Raw genomic sequence first — 18,210 nt, forward strand, 5'->3', positions numbered from 1 at the left:
CAGCACTGTTTTGAAAGGTGTCAAATATAATCTGAACAGAGGACGCATCGCTGAGAGTCCGAAGAAGGTTGAATAGTTGCCTCTTAGGTCGGTAAAGTAGTGTTTTTGAAGAGAAATAATCTCTGGTGAGCGAAAACCAGGTCAGTACATCCCGAAAAAGTAGGAGTGGCTGGCAGCTAGAAATGGTTCATGAGCGGTGCAAGTGCAATTTTTAGTTTTAAACATATTTCCTGACTCGAAACTTGAAACCTAGAATAAAAGGGATGGGATTTGGGTTCAAGGTACAGCGCATTGTCTGTTCAAGGCACAACCGAAGCGCTTCTCGCCCCAAAAGAACAAGGGGACGAAGCTTGAAGGAGGGAAAGTCAAAGAACAGTACAGGTCCGAATTTTAAAATTCGCCAGGTGTACATGCTGTAAATCATTACAAGCGCACCTTCCCGCATACCTGACCAAATACTATACAACCTACTCCAGTAAAATGCGTTGTGGGGCTAATTGGTTCATTGCATTCGCAGCGTTCTTTCAGCGCACAAAAAGACGACACGTAAAGACAAGAAAGCGCTCTGTCCTCTCTTTCTTGTCTTCATGTGTCATCTTTTTGTGCGCTGAAAGAACTCTTAGTATACAACCTACGCAACATACCCACGGCACAAGCCCCTTTCGCACAGAGATAATCAATGTGAGCCCGTCAAGTTAGTTCGTCGTTATAAACGGCGCCCAGCTATTTTAGGGATTGAACTTGAGGAATAGACTGAAGATAGAAGGTCAGAGAAACATACCGGGCATTTGGACCACTTAGACTATGTTAGAAAATGTAATATCAGACCTATCGAACTCGACAATCAGTTTCTGCTCGCAGGCATCACGTACTACAATCTTTTAAGGGGCACGAAATTCTCAGGACGCCGTGAGTGCACATGCAATTACCTATAGGTTCATTAGTTATTGATTTATTTTAACAACCACAGCGCATTAATGTGCAATTACAGTGAGTGAAGCGATCATACACATGACACATACAAAGACAGCCACGGCACTGCACAAAAAACCTCGGAACAAGGTAGCTGAGTATTAAGACGAAAAGTTTATTAAAGTAGAGTTAATCTTTTTTTTAGCCTAGAAGGAAAAGAGCTTTCATACGGATCAGACCTGCAGTTAATTTCCATTATTGGACAAATGTATAGGGGAATCCCCCAGAGTGGAGTAGATTTGGAATCACCTTGGGAATCTCCCAAAACAGAGTAGGAGTAGGGCTGCGCTTGGGTGTATGCCAGTGAGTAATTACTCCCTTATTATATTTTCCATTACTTGCAATGAACAGCCTCGTCGCCATGAGAGATTCACTGGGTCGAAGTAGCAGCAGTGATTACGGAGTAACAGGGAAAAACGCCCATACCAGCCTGAGTTGAGCAACAATAATAATTTTTTTATGAAGAAGCGGGCAAGAACAGACTTCACTGAAGGGATCCACATGCCATTTTGGTACCATGCAAGAGTCTGAATGCAATTGTCGGAAAGTTTTCTTGCATACTACATTCCTATGTGCACTTCTATAAAAGAACTGCTCTAATTATGTAGTCTCCAAACTAAATTTAAGAAGTCGAGTTCATTGCACAAAATGGATCAAATGCCCATTGCCGTGAGTTTGCGACGAGTGAATTTCCTGAATTAGAGAAGCACTGAAATATTTGCAAACTAACCCTTTTGGCTGCTAGCAACTGGCAGGATTAAAATCTGCACAGCCGATACCTTTATAGTCTTTAAGAGCGCCGACCACTCCCTGAGCATTGAACAACATGAAAAAAAAATGCGGGAAAGGTAAAGGTCATTTCGCGAGGAAGGTTGCGAAGCAAAGCGTCACTGATCACTTGAGATTATTTAACATTCACGTGGAGGTTTATGGCTTGCCCCTCATAACCTCGTTCGCCAAATGTTACGACACACATTCACATGATTGTGGGCACTTCGTTTCTCCCTTGCCAGCAGCTTGTTCTTGCAGCAAAAAGCACCCTCATGTAGCTCCGATCATCAAGAGGCGCAGCTGACTACCCAGCCCGGTTTCGGCCAGCAGCGCACGAGCCATCTGCCGGCTCCCTCCCAAGCTGCAGCCAGTAATCGTAGTAAGCACCTCCGCCAGGTGCCTCTGAGTTTTTTTTTTTTCCTGCCTCTCCGCATCGATATGCGAAACTGCAAGATACTTAGCAGAAAGCGTGAGTGCTGCTCGGGGGCACTTCCCGCTGTTTTCGGACCGTGTTTCCTCGTTTGCTACAGGCCTTGCAGTTATCATACCTCGTGATACTTTGGTGTCGCAAGATGGGTATGCACCGTTCTCGAGATTACCTTAGTGTCTGTTTCGTACGAGGGATATGACGTCCTTGAAAGGCATCACATCTTTATGGAGGGCACTGAATTAATTTTGAACATCGAATATGTTGGCATTTCACCTCCACTGAAATGCATTCGCCATGGCCAGGATTCGGGTCGAGACCTTGGGTTTAGTAGACAAACGCCATTGCCAATGAGCCGTCGTGGTGGTCTTATGGAGATCTATGTACACTGTCCAGAGGAAATACCAAAGTAATAGGAGCGAAACCTAAAACATCAGATGACAAAATCATAAACTGCAAAAGATATCTGTAACTAAAGGCCATGTGTCGCAAGAGACCATGCCCTCTTAGTTTTAAATATTTTCAAACAAAAAGACACTGAACGCCTCAAAGGAAAAAACCGTGTTTCATTAAATGTTTTCATATTGAGCTGATATGTTAGGCTCCTTTCCATCTTTACTTCTAACCCTTAATAGTTAAGGCTGGTTGTTTGTAACGAAATCTTTTAATGACACTTTTTATACGTCAAGCCCCGCCGCGGTGGCTGAGTGGTTACGGTGCTCGGCTGCTGACCCGAGAGACGCGGGTTCGATCCCGGCCGCGGCGGCCGAATTTCGATGAAGGCGAAATTCTAGAGGCCCGTGTGCTGTGTGATGTCAGTGCACGTTAAAGAACCCCTGGTGGTCGAAATTTCCGGAGCCCTTCACTACGGCGTCCCTCGTAGCCTCAGTTGCTTCGGGACGTTAAACACCAATACACCAATACACCTTTTATACGTCAGCAGTGCCTGTGAACTCTCCCCCTTTCTTTCCTTTATTGCCCTCGCAATGAGGGCCATTGTTGCATTGTGAACAAAGAAATATGTCAGGCGCGTACGCTCATCCGCCACGATGGCATATTGGCTCTGACATTTGGCTGCTAAGCTCTACAGCACTGGTTTGATAAACGCGAAATTCAAAACAAGCCATGCGTAGAGGTTTCAGATCGCATTAAAAGCAAGTGGTTGCTGTTCATCCCGATCACTCCTCATTAATGCACTTCTCAGCCCGCATCGTCACTCTGGCATATAAGCTTCAAGTCATTTATACTCCTATTGCTGATCCAGAGCCAGTTAGTACTATTCGCTTGTTTTGTTCCCTACAAAAATAAAATATCGTGAATTGCGATAAGAATTGTTTAGTCATGTTGTAGCAAAAAAAGCAGCGAAAACTGAGACGCAGGACGAGAAGACACGCACACACGCGCGCACGCACACACGCACGCACACACGCACGCACGCACACACGCACGCGCGCACACACACACTGGACTTAAAAACTATTTTTGGCTCATCCATGTACTTCACTCCATTCTCTCGCACAAGCAGACATGCGAATGAACAAATTAAGACCAGTAGTCATTCCATCCCTGATAAAAAGCGCCACTTTTTTTCTTTGATAAAGATAGACTGGTCGCTCATGCAGGTCCGCTAATTCTTTTTGATTAACAATTGGCAGTGGTTTAGCTCTGGTTAAACCTGGGGGATTGCGTAAGCGACATCTGCGCATAGCCATATATTGTTGCGTGAGCTACATTGCACACAGTTTCGCCGTTTCGCGTGCTCTTGCACGACCATACTGCGCATGCGCGAGGAGCATGTGACGTCACTACGCACAGCTGGTTCCTTAAAATGATCGGAGTGTAAAAGGTTGACAACGCCAACGCCAATGAACACAATGAACACCGATGGCCTATAGCTTCAGCGCCGCGTTTCTGGAACAACCTTGTCAATGCCAGAAGCTCACATCTCTGTTTCATCCCCCCACGTACCTATAAGCACGATTCAGGCGTACACTGACCCAGAGAGCCATTATGCGCACTTCCTTTGCTTAAAATGATCGAAGTGTAAAACGTGGTCAACGCCAAAGCCTGTGAACACAACAAACGTCGACGGCCTATGGCTTCAGCGCCGCGTTTCTGGCGCAACGTTGTAAATGCCAACGCATGTAGCGCACACCTGTTACTACCGCCACTTAGCTTAAAGCATGGTTGAGGTGTCCACTGTTCCAAGAGGTTAGTTATGCGCCCTTCCTCTGGTTCAGCTGTCCACCGAGATGTGGACACCTCGCCCTCCCCTCACGCTACGTATATCCTGGCATAAGTTAAGCCACTGCCAATTTTATATACACCACAAACCACGCAGATGGCGATGCGCAATCGTTACTGCGCATTAGAGAGAGAGAGAGAGACTGTCGGCGAGGCGATTGAGTGCACGCGGCACGGCGCGCCAGCTGTGCGCCGTGTGACGTCACCCGCTCCACGCGCATGCGCTTCTTGGCCTTTCCAGAGCTCCGCGAAATGGCTCGGCGAATAGCGTAGTTTTCCTTTCGCAACAAACTGCTTCAAATATTCCCGCTCCTGCCTGGACTTACTTCCCCTGCCAGTGCTCATGTGGGCAAAGAGGAAAATCCAGGCACGTGCAAGAACTTTTTCGGGCACGCTTTCTTGCTCCGTGCAAGCCGCCCTGCTCACTCTCTCTCTTTTTCTCTCTCCTTGAGCTTGAAGCGCGAAGGAAACGGTGGCGATGCCGCACGGCGCCGGTGAGAAGGCGGAGCGGCCTCATAACACGCCGGTCCACTTTGCGTCGCTTATAAAAGTGTAGCACGGGTAAACAGTGCTACACTCTCAGAAAAAAACCGGCCCAGGGGGGAGTAAAGACAACTTTAGTCCTAAAAAGGGCTCTTTAGTCCCTAAATTTGCACACGACACACTCCTTGCCAAAAATGCGCGCCGTGCGCAAACTCAACGGACTAACTGCCGAGAAAGAGACTAACGGGAGGCGAATCGCAGCACAGCAGCACGCGAAAATTGCGCGAGAAGACCCTGACTGTAATAGTACTCGATTTTTGAAGCGCATGGATGTCGTCTAAGGCTAGTGAGGGCACTGCCGCGGCCTGTGACGAGGCGGATACCCTTTTCCGTGAGAAATAGGCTTCGTGCCACCGAAACGGCTGGCAGCTGTGTAAGTGCATAAACAATTACTACGAACTTCAATACGTGTCAAATGTGAGTTGTAAAAGTTACGGTTGAGCAAGTACACGTAGTTTCATACCGTTGCCGGTGTTTACGAGCTTATGTGATGCTGTGTAAGTATCGGCGACACTTAGCAGTCAATTCCCTGTCACCGCTCTCCGCCGGTAACAAAAAACGAAGTGAACCACCGCCTTCTACCTTTGTTTTCAACAGGCTGTAATGTGCAGCTGCCAATCGCAAGGAAGAAGACCACCTTATACGCAAAAAACGAAACAAAAAGAAAACCACTGTTGTGGTTGTGAAGTACCGGCCGTAATGTATACACAGTTCAGCACTTCTTTTTTGGCCAAAACGTGATTTAGACCGTTGTGCGTGCGCATTAAAGCTTACCGCAGGTTTTTTCAAAAGCATATGACACCAAAACCACCACACTGTTATAACAATTTGAGCGGTACAGACAGACCGTGTGTGTTTCGCATACAAGGCTTTTATTTTCTACCGTGGACTGTCCTCTGTGGTGGCGTAGTCATATCCGCGCTCGGCTCATAATCCATAGGTTGTCGGTTCGAATCCTAGTGTTTTCATGTATGTTTATTTCTGTTTCCTTTATCGTTGTTATATGTGTGAAGTTCTGTCGGAAACTATCCCGCTATAAATTAGGCTGGAAATCACGCGTCGTTTGCATTTTTTCATTAAATGTCTGCTCCCGGGGACTAACGGTTGCACCCTTTCGAAGGGGACAAACAGTTACACCCTTTGCAGTTAGTCCCGAAAAGGACGATTGTAAGTGGCAGGTCAGTTAGCCCCAAAAAGACTAACCTCTCGCCCCCTATTCGCCCCTTTTTTCTAAGAGTGTAGCGCACCTACTTCGCATTTCATTACTGCGCATATCGGCTGTTATTTTCTTTTGCACTATGCCACATGAGGTTTGACGTTGCGGGGTGCGGCATCCACAGAGAAGACGTTGGCTTGTAGAAACAGCTCTATTTACAGTCGACAGATACAACACACACACACACACAACACACAACACACACACAACACACACACAACACACAACACACAACACACAACACACACAGCACACACACAGCACACACAGCACACACACAACACACACAGCACACACACAACACACACACACACACACACACACACACACACACACACACACACACACACACACACACACATACACACACACACACACACGCACGCACGCACGCACGCACACGCACGCACACATACGCACACGCACACGCACACGCACACGCACGCACACGCACGCACGCACGCACGCACACGCACGCACACACACAACTGATGCATGAGTCAGCCCGTACAACCGCCCAAACGCTACCTTCACGGCCTTTTTAAAATATAGACATGGGCGAGGAGAAGGAGGTTGCACCGAACGCCAACAGCAACGCCGCGTGAAATGCGAGCGTTGCAACGGACGTCGCATATAACGCGCAGTAGCGTTGCACAGAACGCGTACACAGACCGCATGCACGGGAGCAGCACTGGGTACTAGCGAGGGGTGCGACTGGCGGGATATTGTCCGCTGTGGAGGCCTTTCATACAAAACAACAAAGATTGATAACTGCAACCATTTGTGGTGTAGTTGAGTGTGCCCTTTATGTGTATTGTGCGCATCTAAAAATACCATCACTTCTAGGCGTCACCGCTGCTCAACCCCTCACGCCATGGCGCCTCAGTCCGCGCTATAGGAAGCGCATGGTGTTGAGAAGCCCGTGACAGGCGGTGTGGCCACTTGTTTGCGACAAACGCTGAAGCCATTCACTCGCCCTCTGTGAAGGAAGCGGCGGTGCAGTTGTGCGGGTGTGGTTTAGAGGGCGCAGTCGCCCGACGCAAAAGCAAACGCGGCCGTCTCGGCAAACTGCCAGAGGGCCCGCATGTTTGTATTCCAGACTCCTGACCTCCAAATGTCGACATTTCGACATACGCTTCCTATTTGCTCTGCGCACATATTCTTGGGCGCGGCGTGCCTTCGAAAAACCTCTCCCGAGGTCGTAGACCTCGAACAACGCCCCTCCGTCTTCCCTTGCAGAGCGCCTTACTGAATCGCACCAAGTTAGAACGCGTGAATGGCAATAGGAAGCTAAAAAATAAAACGAAAACGGGCGACATTGATAGTGACTCCATAAGCTACCATTTTGTAACGCACCGTGAAAAGCGAAACTGGTTTCTGCTTACCGTAGCGAACACCTGAGAAACGACACTAATCTCGCAGACCTTCCAGCAGACCGCTTATTTTGAAGGCAACCAGCACACACGAGGGTCAACAGGCTGCGGTCGAGCGTGACGTACCGCTTTTTTCTTGTGGAATTCTTTTGCCACCACATTCGCGGAAAACATAATGTTGTGAACAGTAACCTAATCTTCCTGCACAAGTCGCCGGCGTAAAATGGTTATTTCGTGAAGCAGTGTCGTGACCAGCACCTACAGCCAGTTCGTCCATGAAGGGCAGTTTCCACTTCTGCGTGCAGAAAACTGGTATTTAGTTATTTATTCATTCATTTATTTATTTATTCATTAAACCCCTAAAGGCCTTCAGTCGAGGGTATTACATAGGGGGAAGTATTGACGCACAAGAACGCAAAAGAAAATTGTGTAAGCACCAAGGTGCATTACATAAATACAGAACAAAGCACAAGTAGCAAACAAAACAAAAAAAGAAGAAGAAAAAGCCCGTAGTATACATTGTACTTGACACGAAAAGAGAACAGAGTGCATTAGAGGCTTAACATAATCGCTGGAACAAAACTAAATAACAGAACAGCTGAATGCAGCATGTGGTACAATTGATGAGTAATGCTAGACACACATTTGGGTTAGAAGGTCCTGAAACTTGTTAAGGTTCCTTTCTGAAGCGATATGTGATTATAGATTATTCCACTCGACTATAGTTCGAGGTATGAAAGAGTTCGCAAAAGAAGTGTGGCATGATATGCGTTTAACTTTCAGCGGATGGTCGCGATGTGGAAAAAAAGATTCAGGTGATTGAAAACAATGAACAGAAATGACAAAAAACAAAACTAACAAGTGGACCGTATTTATTCTTCCGCTGGAAATAAACGTCGAAACAAGCAGCGCTGAATCTTTGAAATCATGTATGGAAGTAAAGACTGATAGAAAAGGAAAAGTGTGGTGGAATATTTGCGTGGCCTCTCATAAAATAAATAAAAAATCTTGGTGGTTAATTCATGCAACGCCTGATTTACCGGGCTTCGGGAAATGCAGCACAGAATTGCTATGCGTAGAACATGTCTTACCGCTGCGTTTCTCCTAACGCAGCCGTCATAGAGGCACACGTATTGCCTTTTGTTTGGCCTCAGTACGTTTTTCTGGTGTACTTTTTTAGCATGCATGAAACCCCTCACATCATCAAAATGAAATTTGCGCATGAGAAGTTTTGGAGAAATAAACATGTGCGTGATATCTGCGCACGCGCATTGCCGACTTTTACTGCTGCTACGAACAACAAATGCAGCTTGCTCTCCATCTGGGTTAATCAGCCATCACCCGTAAAATAGACGGAACAAAGGCGACAAAACTTGAGCTGTCGCCTCTTATTCCGCGCAAAGCCTACACGATTGACGTATTTTCAACAACTTATCATTTATAAAACGATAAATAGAAAATTTGCAAATTTCTTGCAATGTCTGCCAATGACGCTACAAGGGGTCCATGCATGTCCGAAAACACATACGGCGTATTCAAGCGGGCTTCAATGGGCGATTGGGATTTAGACAGAGCTCTGAATGGAAAGCGACGCAAATCTTCCTCCTTCGCGAATTGGGACAGCTTTTTCGAATCACCGGTTTTAATAAGCCAACAGGCAAAGCAACATTTCCTCGATTTTAAGCAGAGTTTCTATTTCCAGCGCTCCTCGTCCAACCCCACCAGCTTACAACTTTATTCTATGGTCGCTAGACGCGACTAGACGGGACTGCAATATTTACCAAGGATTGCGCTGAAGCGCCGGCAACTCTACAACGTGTCTGTTGGTATCCGCGCAACACGCTTATCTGGTATTCCTGAGTCACGTCGAAATAGAGCTTGTCCGTCAGCCGTTGGGTCTGTCGCGCTCTGAGTGCGCATCGCTGCCGCAGCCGCATTTTTTTTTTTTTTTGCTGTTTTTGATTGCGAAGACGGCCATTGAACAGTGAGATTTACAAGCTTGTCGGTCTTCTCCGTGTCTTCTTGTCATCCCCACCACGTGACAGTGCGGGACGCTTGTCAAAATTGCCACTTTTGCCCAGCTTCTTGTCGGTCTTGAGGCGTGCTAAAATGAAAGCTACAAGCACCCTGCCTAAAGCAGCATTTTTTACCGCGTCCATGAAGGGCGTTTGTAAGTGTCCGTCACAGTCATTAATATTATCAGTCTGGCTTGAAAGGTCAAGAAAAAGCAGTTGCATTTAATCATCACCTGAAGAAAAATGGTGTCATTCCTCAAAGTAGTATACAGATTAGGCGCACGAAAAACATAAACGGGACTTAACAGCGCAAACGCATTGGATGTGGGAATAAACTTTAAGGCCGCAGAATTTCTGCGGGATGCACGATGTCTTCAGGCTTCATCGAAAAATTAATTTACTTGGCGCATACAAGTGATCGTCGCTTCAATAGGCATGCTTATATCCGTCTTTTCGTGTCCTCGTGTTTGATGAGCGTAGCGTATATAAATTCTTTATGCTGATATAAAGGGGGCTGCTTCACGAAACGGGGCAATTGCGCCGTTTTCTGGTTTTTACGTTAATATTCGCGTCACTCAACATAAATGGACGGCACTGCTGGCTCACCTTTCAACTGGGAATCAGAAAATCTTGGCACAATTGGTGGTTCCGCTGTTCTGACACCACTTCGCATCTCATGGTACTATCAGCGTCAAATGAAATGCGAACAAAACACCTGAAACGCGAGCACAAAAAATCAAGCATATTAGAAGCTGGAGATGAAATGCAGGCGTGGGCTATTAACATTTCAGAAGAGCGGTCTTTTCGGCTTCGATGGGAAAATCAACTGCTCATGTATTTTGCCTCCGTAGTATAATATCTGCGAGTTGTGCTGTTCGCGTTTCAATTGACGCTGATAGTACGTGATATCGCTTCTGTGCCATGGTCGAGGTGCAGGTAAGCTGGAAACATAGGTGAAGTGAAATCTAGGCACAATCAGTACGTCTTGCACAGTGAACTGCCGAATGCACACAGGAAGGCCGCCGCGGTGGCTCAGTGGCTATGGTGCTCGGCTGCTGACCCAAAAGACGCGGGTTCGATCCCGGCCGCGGCGGCTAGAATTTCTTTGGAGGAGAAATTCTTGAGGCCCGTGTACTGTGCGATGTCAGTGCACGTTAAAGAACCCCAGGTGGTCGAAATTTCCGGAGCCCTCCACTACGGCGTCTCTCATAGCCTTAGTCGCTTTGGGACGTTAAACCCCATAAACCAAACCAAACCACACAGGAAGCCGCGCCGCTGCAGACACTCGTCTGCCTACCGCCGCTCGCTGTAGGCACAAATGCGCGCGCATGCGCACCTGCTTTCGGCGTCCAAAATGTATAGGAAAGTTGTGCGTCGGTAGAGGAGAAGAGTAGAGGAAGATAGTGGAAGCGTATTAATTGTAACGACAAGCTCATTTGAACTAACTATTGTGTGCGTTAAAAATAAAGCACGAATGCGCCACGTGCAAGAATAAGCACGAGTTCAGCGCCAGTCGCCAGGTGCGCTGAAGTAGATGAAACCGAAACTAACCAGAGCTTCCTACTTCTGGCCTCGTCTCCCACACTAACGCGTACGATATGAAATAACCCCTTTATTACTGGCTCACGCTTTATAAAAGTAGCATGGGCAGCTGACAGTCTCATCGGATACAAACCATCAGAAAATGTTCAGAAACGAGAAGGTTCATGTGATTGATCCGAGGCAAGAGGTTTACATGTTAATGCTAGTGGCGCAGACATAAAACGTAGATGTTAATACCGGACCAACGATGTTTTTTTTACGGTTTATACAGCAGCGTTTAAGACAGGTGAGTGCGCTCCTAAGTTACCGGACCGGTATTTTTGCTGTTTCTTTCGGAGAAGAGGAATGTTGAGTCGCTGGTAAAATTTTCCTAACTTTTCTGAGTTTCTAGCAATAACTTTGGAACGATACCAAGGAATCATCTCCAGTCATTACTTTTAAAAAACCGTTTTTTTATATTCTGTAATATAGTTTACTAGTACGCAATGAAGGCACAAAAGTGCAGGAAAAGTGCAGGAAAGCTAGCAGCACCAGCAGATTTTTAAAAATTCCGTTAAACACTACTTTAACTTAAACACGCCCCTCCTACCTGCGAAATTCGTCAGTTAAAAAGCTTAAGGAACCACAGGGAATTCAACGGATGCCTTGAACTTATTCTAAAGTGTGATTATCTGCTACTTGTTAATATTAACCTCATACCATGCCTGTGGTTTCATCTCAAGATCTCATCCCAAAGTTCCCCTCAGGTGCGAACGGCTAGGACACAGCTGCTCACCGCACATTTAATTAGCACCGCTTTATCAAGTGCCCTGCACACAGGACCGCATGGCCCAGAGCTGCTGTTTAAAATAGCCTCTGTGAATTGAAATGTTTTCGCAATGTACACAAGCTAACGCCTCAAAGAATAGCGCAGATGCGGAAATGTGCACGGTGAAGGCGATGTACGATTAAGCAAATGTAGAGCCCTTGCTCTCCTCTAGCTTTGCTCAGGAAGAACGCGAGCGCTAACAGGTTTGTTTGTTGTTGTTGTTTTTTTTGCATAGACGACCTCAAAATAGCCACATTGCGGAACTTCTTCAAAAGACACCCTTTCGCCCGATTTCGACTATTAATGTACTGCCTTGTTTTAATCCCCCGAATGATGAAAAAGAAATAGAGCTCGAAAACCAATGTCCCACACTATAGCGGACGGAGAGTGCGCTCGCATTAATCGGTTGAATGCAGGTCTTTATTGGGCCTTCGCAGCGAATTTAAAAACAGAAATTAAAATGATAGCAGTGACGTTGAGAGACAAGATCTGAGCAGAGTGTGCTGCGGAACAAACGCAAGCTCAGAAGTTCATAGAAATTAACAGTAAGAAATGGCAGGGCATCCAATGCGAAGAGGAGGTGATCGATTGTCTCTAAGGATAGTCTCTAGGATGAATTTCAACAGAAGGCAAGCGCAGCAGGGATCAAAGTCAGGTGGGTAGATAAAATTTTGAAGCGCACGGGGATAGGGTTACTTGAGTTGGTCCAGGACTGGTTTAGGACTTCATTCGCGGTCAGTAGTGCAGGCATTTGTCCTGTAATGGACATAGTTAACTTGATAATGCTTACGAAACATGTTTGGATAATTTTGTCATGAAGCTAGCGGAACGTCGGCGAAATTCACTCGCGCAGCTCACACAGGAAAGGCATAGAATAATTACTAACTTGACGTTTGCCTAAGACGGTGCGAAGCTAAATGCGCTTCAAATGCTTTCCTTTCTTTCTCTATATCCCTACACCGAAAGACCACCATTGGACTTTGGTGGCGTGGTCGCTCCACGCGACGAGAAGGTTTGATTCAGGAAAAGTTGCCGCATTTCGATCGCATTCACGTCTCCTGATAAAACACCGTGATCTTTGTGATTAGAAAGTAGAAGCATTTCTCTTTTACTCTCAAGCGCAACGCTGGTTTCTAACTAAGCGCATCGCAGGCATGCTATCGGCCATGGACATATGCCTCCTGTAAGCGTGGAACAGGACGCCTGAACCTACTGTTCAACACGAGTAGGATGACATTACTCATGTTTCGGTTTGCCAGCAATCGACAAATTTTTCATTTCTTTGATGATGCACTGATATATGGGTTACACAGAACGAGGTCCCATTGTCAGACTTTACCGAGGCCTCTATTAGAAGTAAATGTAGTGAGGGAGTTCTAAACTTTGCAACACAAACAAAGGATCCAAAAAGTGAAGAAAGTTTTGGTTATTGGTTCGAAGAATACGCATAAAAATATCAAAACCCAAAGTATATGTAGGCTGGATAGCAAGCAAAGAGTGTATGCACTTAAGACAGAAAAACCAATTTTTCCCTCTTTGCAAATATATATTGACAAATTTGTGAGACTGAATGCTTGGGCAAAACCTATTTCACCTCACCTACAAGCATTTCATTATTTAAAGATCATTACTGCAGCAAGGCCAATTGCGATGTGGGCATGAGCGCACGCCATACCAGCAACCTGTTTGCTTCGAGAATGGCCGGTCGGGTTACGGAAAGCGTGACGCACTTCAGGAAACCTGCGCGCCTCCCCGATTGAGCGAACAGTGGCACTTTGCCCCGGCCGCGCAATGACTCATCAGGGGTATTCCAGTGGGGTCATGAGACGCCCGTTTTCTTCAGCCTCCAAGGCGAGCATCCTCAAGGACGGCTGGTTTTCCAAAATTTGACCCTGGTGTAAAAGCCTTGGCAGCTTTCTCAGCGCGCATGAATAGGCATAAACCCGCGCATCGACACTTCCCACCTCGGCTTCGTGAGGCGAGCTTGTCTTACCGCTGCCTATAGAGGCGAAACAAAATTTTGGGTGTACATCACATCTGTTTCGAGGCGGATAGCAAGTTGTAAAACGTCCATACCAGCTTTTACGTTCTCGAAGAATTATCATTAGCTGTAGGCAAATGTATTTCTCACCATGTTTTGTCCGAGAAAGATTGTTTACCTCTAGGTTTTCGAAATGACATTCATGATAACTACTTTGACGTCAGGCATATTAAATGTTAGCATCCTTTCATTGTAGTTTCGTCTGCGGATACCTGGTGGTGGTGCCTACGTCACCCAGTAGTAGCTTGTATTGGCAATGAAATGTACGAGAACTGTGGTAGCTGTAGAAAACGTGCTCTTACGTTGTCATGTGCGGTATTTCAAATGCAGTTGTTTTCTCTAAGCTGCAGAAGCATTCCGATGAAACTGCACAGGGCAAGAGCGCCGTTCAATAAGCCAATAAGCTCTTTTATTGTATGCTCATGTTTGTTTTTGTTTGTGATGGCGGAACGGCCAGCTCATACCAAAGAGTACCTGCCACATATGAAACGTAAACATAAGTTACAAGATCCATGTAGTTATAAAAGCGTACGAGCTTTCGTGGCTTCTTGATATTGTCGATTGCTGTCATATTTTGCATGTTTCAGAAAACGTTATGATGGCTCATGCATCTCTGTGTGTATGCGTACAATAGCGCATTCATGTGAAAGGCAAAGTCACAGAGGGGCATACATCTGACTTCTCCAAAAGAAACAGCTCGACTTTCTAATGCGGTAACATCTAAAAATATAACAATATTTCATGGCTTAAGAAGAAGCGATTTCTTCCGGTGGCATGTTCTCAGAGCCGTGATGTGATACGAACGCTACATGACACAAATGTGATACAAAGCCCTCGTTACGTCTCTTTTTGTCGCTGTTGTCGTATACGTAGAGCTTTATACGGAAGTTTTAATGCTGTCAGGACAAAGCTTTGGCTGTGAAGATTTATTTCGGCAATGCGCTAAAAAAAACGGGCTGCAGTCTGATTGAGGAATCTGATTATTTTCTCCTATAAAATTCCTACCCTATGAATAAAATCGCGATAATAACTATGATATAACTAATAAAAAATAAAGATTACCGGCTCACGTCAAGCGTAACTACCGAGACAATGCCTTCTTTCTCTGAGACCTCTTTTGAGGAGCTGGCTAACTCCAGGCTATGCATCTTTGAAGTTTACGCACCTTCACAGTCAGTGAATTAAGATGTGATTTAGGAGCCGGTGGCTGAATTTCTTATGCCTCTCAGGTGTATTATTCATAATGACAACTATTGACCTTGCAATATTTGCCTATATATGCGGAACAAGATCAACGGCATATACTCAATAAAGCTGCATAGCATACTTGTGGGAAGCGGCACGACAGCGGTTAGATAGATGCTACTTGTATTTCACACTCTCAAGCAAGCGACAAAGAAATGCGCATAATATAAGCAACCCCTATATATAGCCTTCATACATTACGAGAAAGCCTTTGACTCAGTCGAAACCTCAGCAGTCATGCAGTAATTGCGGATCAGGGTGTAGATGAACCTTAAGTAAAAATACTGGAATACATCAGCAACGGCTACACAATCACCGCAGTTCTGCATAAAGGCAGCAATGAAATTACAATAATGAAGGCTGTCAGAGAGGAAGACACAATCTTACCGCCTTATTACCTAGTTTGGATTCCCAATCCAGTCCTGAGGCCTAGATTGGAAACAGTTTGGGATAATAGTTAATGCAGAATACCTTAATAATTTATGATTCGATGATCACATTGCCTTGCTAAATCAACTAGGAGATGAACTTTAAAGCATGATCAATGAAGGCAGAGCAGAAAGGTGGCTCTAAAAATTAATACACAGACAACCAAAGCAATGTTCAGCAGTCTCGGAGAGACAACAGCGGAGGAGTTCAACAGCGAGGCGCTGGGAGGTTAAGAGAACACGTCTACTTGTGGCAAGTAGTTACCGGAGATCCTTATCACGAGAGAGAAATGACAAAAAAAAATAAGAATAGGGTGAGACACATTTGGCAGGTTCTCTCAGATCTTGAATGGCAGTTTACCAGTATCCCTCGAAACAAAGGTATATCACAGCTGTATCTTACCAGTACTCACCTATAGAGAATAAACTTGGAGACTAACGAAAAGGGTATAACTTAAACTAAGGACAACGCAGCCAGCTTTGGAAAGGAAAATGATACGTGAGAACGGACAGGATGAGGGCAGAGTGGGTCAAGGAACAAACGCGGATTAATGACATCCTAGTCGAAATCAAGAAGATGAAAAGGGCTTGGGCAGGGCATGTAATGCGAAAGCAAGATAACCGACAGTCGTTAAGGGTAGCGTACTGGATTCCAAGAGTAGCAGGCAAGCGTAGCAGAGGGCGGCAGGAAGTTATGTGGACAGATGATATTAAGAGTGTTGCGGGGATGGGGCGATGGTGGTGGTGGTGTAAATGTACAGGAGGATGGGAGGGTTCCCGCAGCTGACGCAGGGCAAGGTTGAGTAGAGAGCTATAGAAGAGGCCTTCGTCCTGCAGTGGGCGTAGTCAGGCTGATGATGATGATGAATAGTATTTTTTCCCTTCCTCAGAATACGTGTCAAACCACTCTTTCAGAGCAGGGACTGCCTGCCATAAGTACAGCGAACAATTTCCTTCACACAGAACACGGGGAAGCAATTGCGAAAAAGTCGAGTCCAAGTAATAATAAAAAGAACAACCTGACACGTTGTACGGAAGCCAATCACTGCATCAGAGAGAACTGCGCAGATGGCACCAGTCCACGAAGTAAGATCATTACGATAGGTGGGTGTACATTTTATGACTCACATTTACGTGTTTCAGAGTGGTGGAAAAAGGGGTGCATGCACTAACGCCAGGCATGTGGAAAGAAGGAAGAACGAAGACAAGGAAAAAAGTGTGCAGAAAATTTTCCTCAATAAAGAATGGCATTGAACAGTGCCGTCAGAAACAGCTGCCTACCGTACATGCTGGACAGGTGTATCACTTACGTGAAGAACAAATCACGAGAACATTCGAATACCTTCCTTCATCTCCAGTGGTGCAGTATTGGGCATGCTTGTGTTCAGCATCCCAAAATGGCATATCCATGAACGGATGATCAACCAACCCAGTTACATAAGGAAAGACGTGTTTCTGTGGGTCCGATTTGAACAACACTTCAAGGCAAAGGAAGTACGCAATTATAAATGTGACAATGGTAGCTGGTGTAAGCTGTACACCTTTCTTTTTCGCGTGAGTCAGCAAGAGTCAGGAAAGACAACTAACATGCACTAATTGTATCATATCCGCAAAACCGGAAGCCATGGAGGCTTATCACGAAGTCGCTTCATTTTTGTTGTCTTCTGGAATGCGGTAAAGGCAGCTCCGTAAATAAGCTTAGTTTTAGAAGCAAGTATAAGCATACCACTAAGCCGAGAGGTAAAACGTTCCCCAGTAGAGCGCTAATGATATCAAGGCGAGCCGATGCAATTGCACCAGTGGCAAAGGCTGGCTTGAAATTGTTTTGCCAGAAGACATGTTTCCATAACAGCCTCCGTCCTCGTACCTCCGAAAGCGATCGATATCCGTACTTACAAACGTTTTGTCGGGATCACGTGCCAACCGAACAAAAGTTTCGCAACGACTCCGCTCTTTGCAAGGTCAACAAGTTATGCCCTCTTGCCACCTCCATGAAAGTGCCACCGTACATGTGTCGGCGACAAGTGTAAGCCGCACGTGACAGTCCTAGCACCCTTACTGCATTTATGGCAATACAACTGAGGAAGGGAATTGGTTCGCCCGTTCACTGTATGTTAGAGCATTTGAGAGAAAACTGTCTTCCGAACTAACTTACGTTTTTCCGTTTGAAGCATTCTTACTTGTTTTCCTTTGCCGAACGAATGTAGTACTTAATGATCAATGCTAGCACTACGGTCTCAAGGTATGTTTTTATTGTAGTATCATTTTGTTTGTAGTAAAGTTAAAATTAATTGTGGTTCTCAGGAGAGTGCATCCTGAGTACTACTGAGTATGTTCAGTACGCTAACTACAATATTTGTTGCGCAGTCAACAACTGACCTTGCACAAATTTATATAAGAGTATAGCACCTATTAGCAAAAGAGACACAATACACAGTGTTGTTCCGATCGCTTAATACAAGTCTCATCATTTTCCGCATTCAAGTAAGCGTAAGCATTCTGTTCCTCGTTGTTTGTGAAGAGAAAGTGTATTCTGGGCGCACCATGCACTTCGTTCCTTCTAAAATAAGTGAGCCAAACACTGA

The sequence above is a fragment of the Amblyomma mixtum genome, chromosome 6, assembly GCF_055824585.1.
Source record: "Amblyomma mixtum isolate Tamu chromosome 6, ASM5582458v1, whole genome shotgun sequence".
NCBI lineage: Eukaryota > Metazoa > Arthropoda > Arachnida > Ixodida > Ixodidae > Amblyomma > Amblyomma mixtum.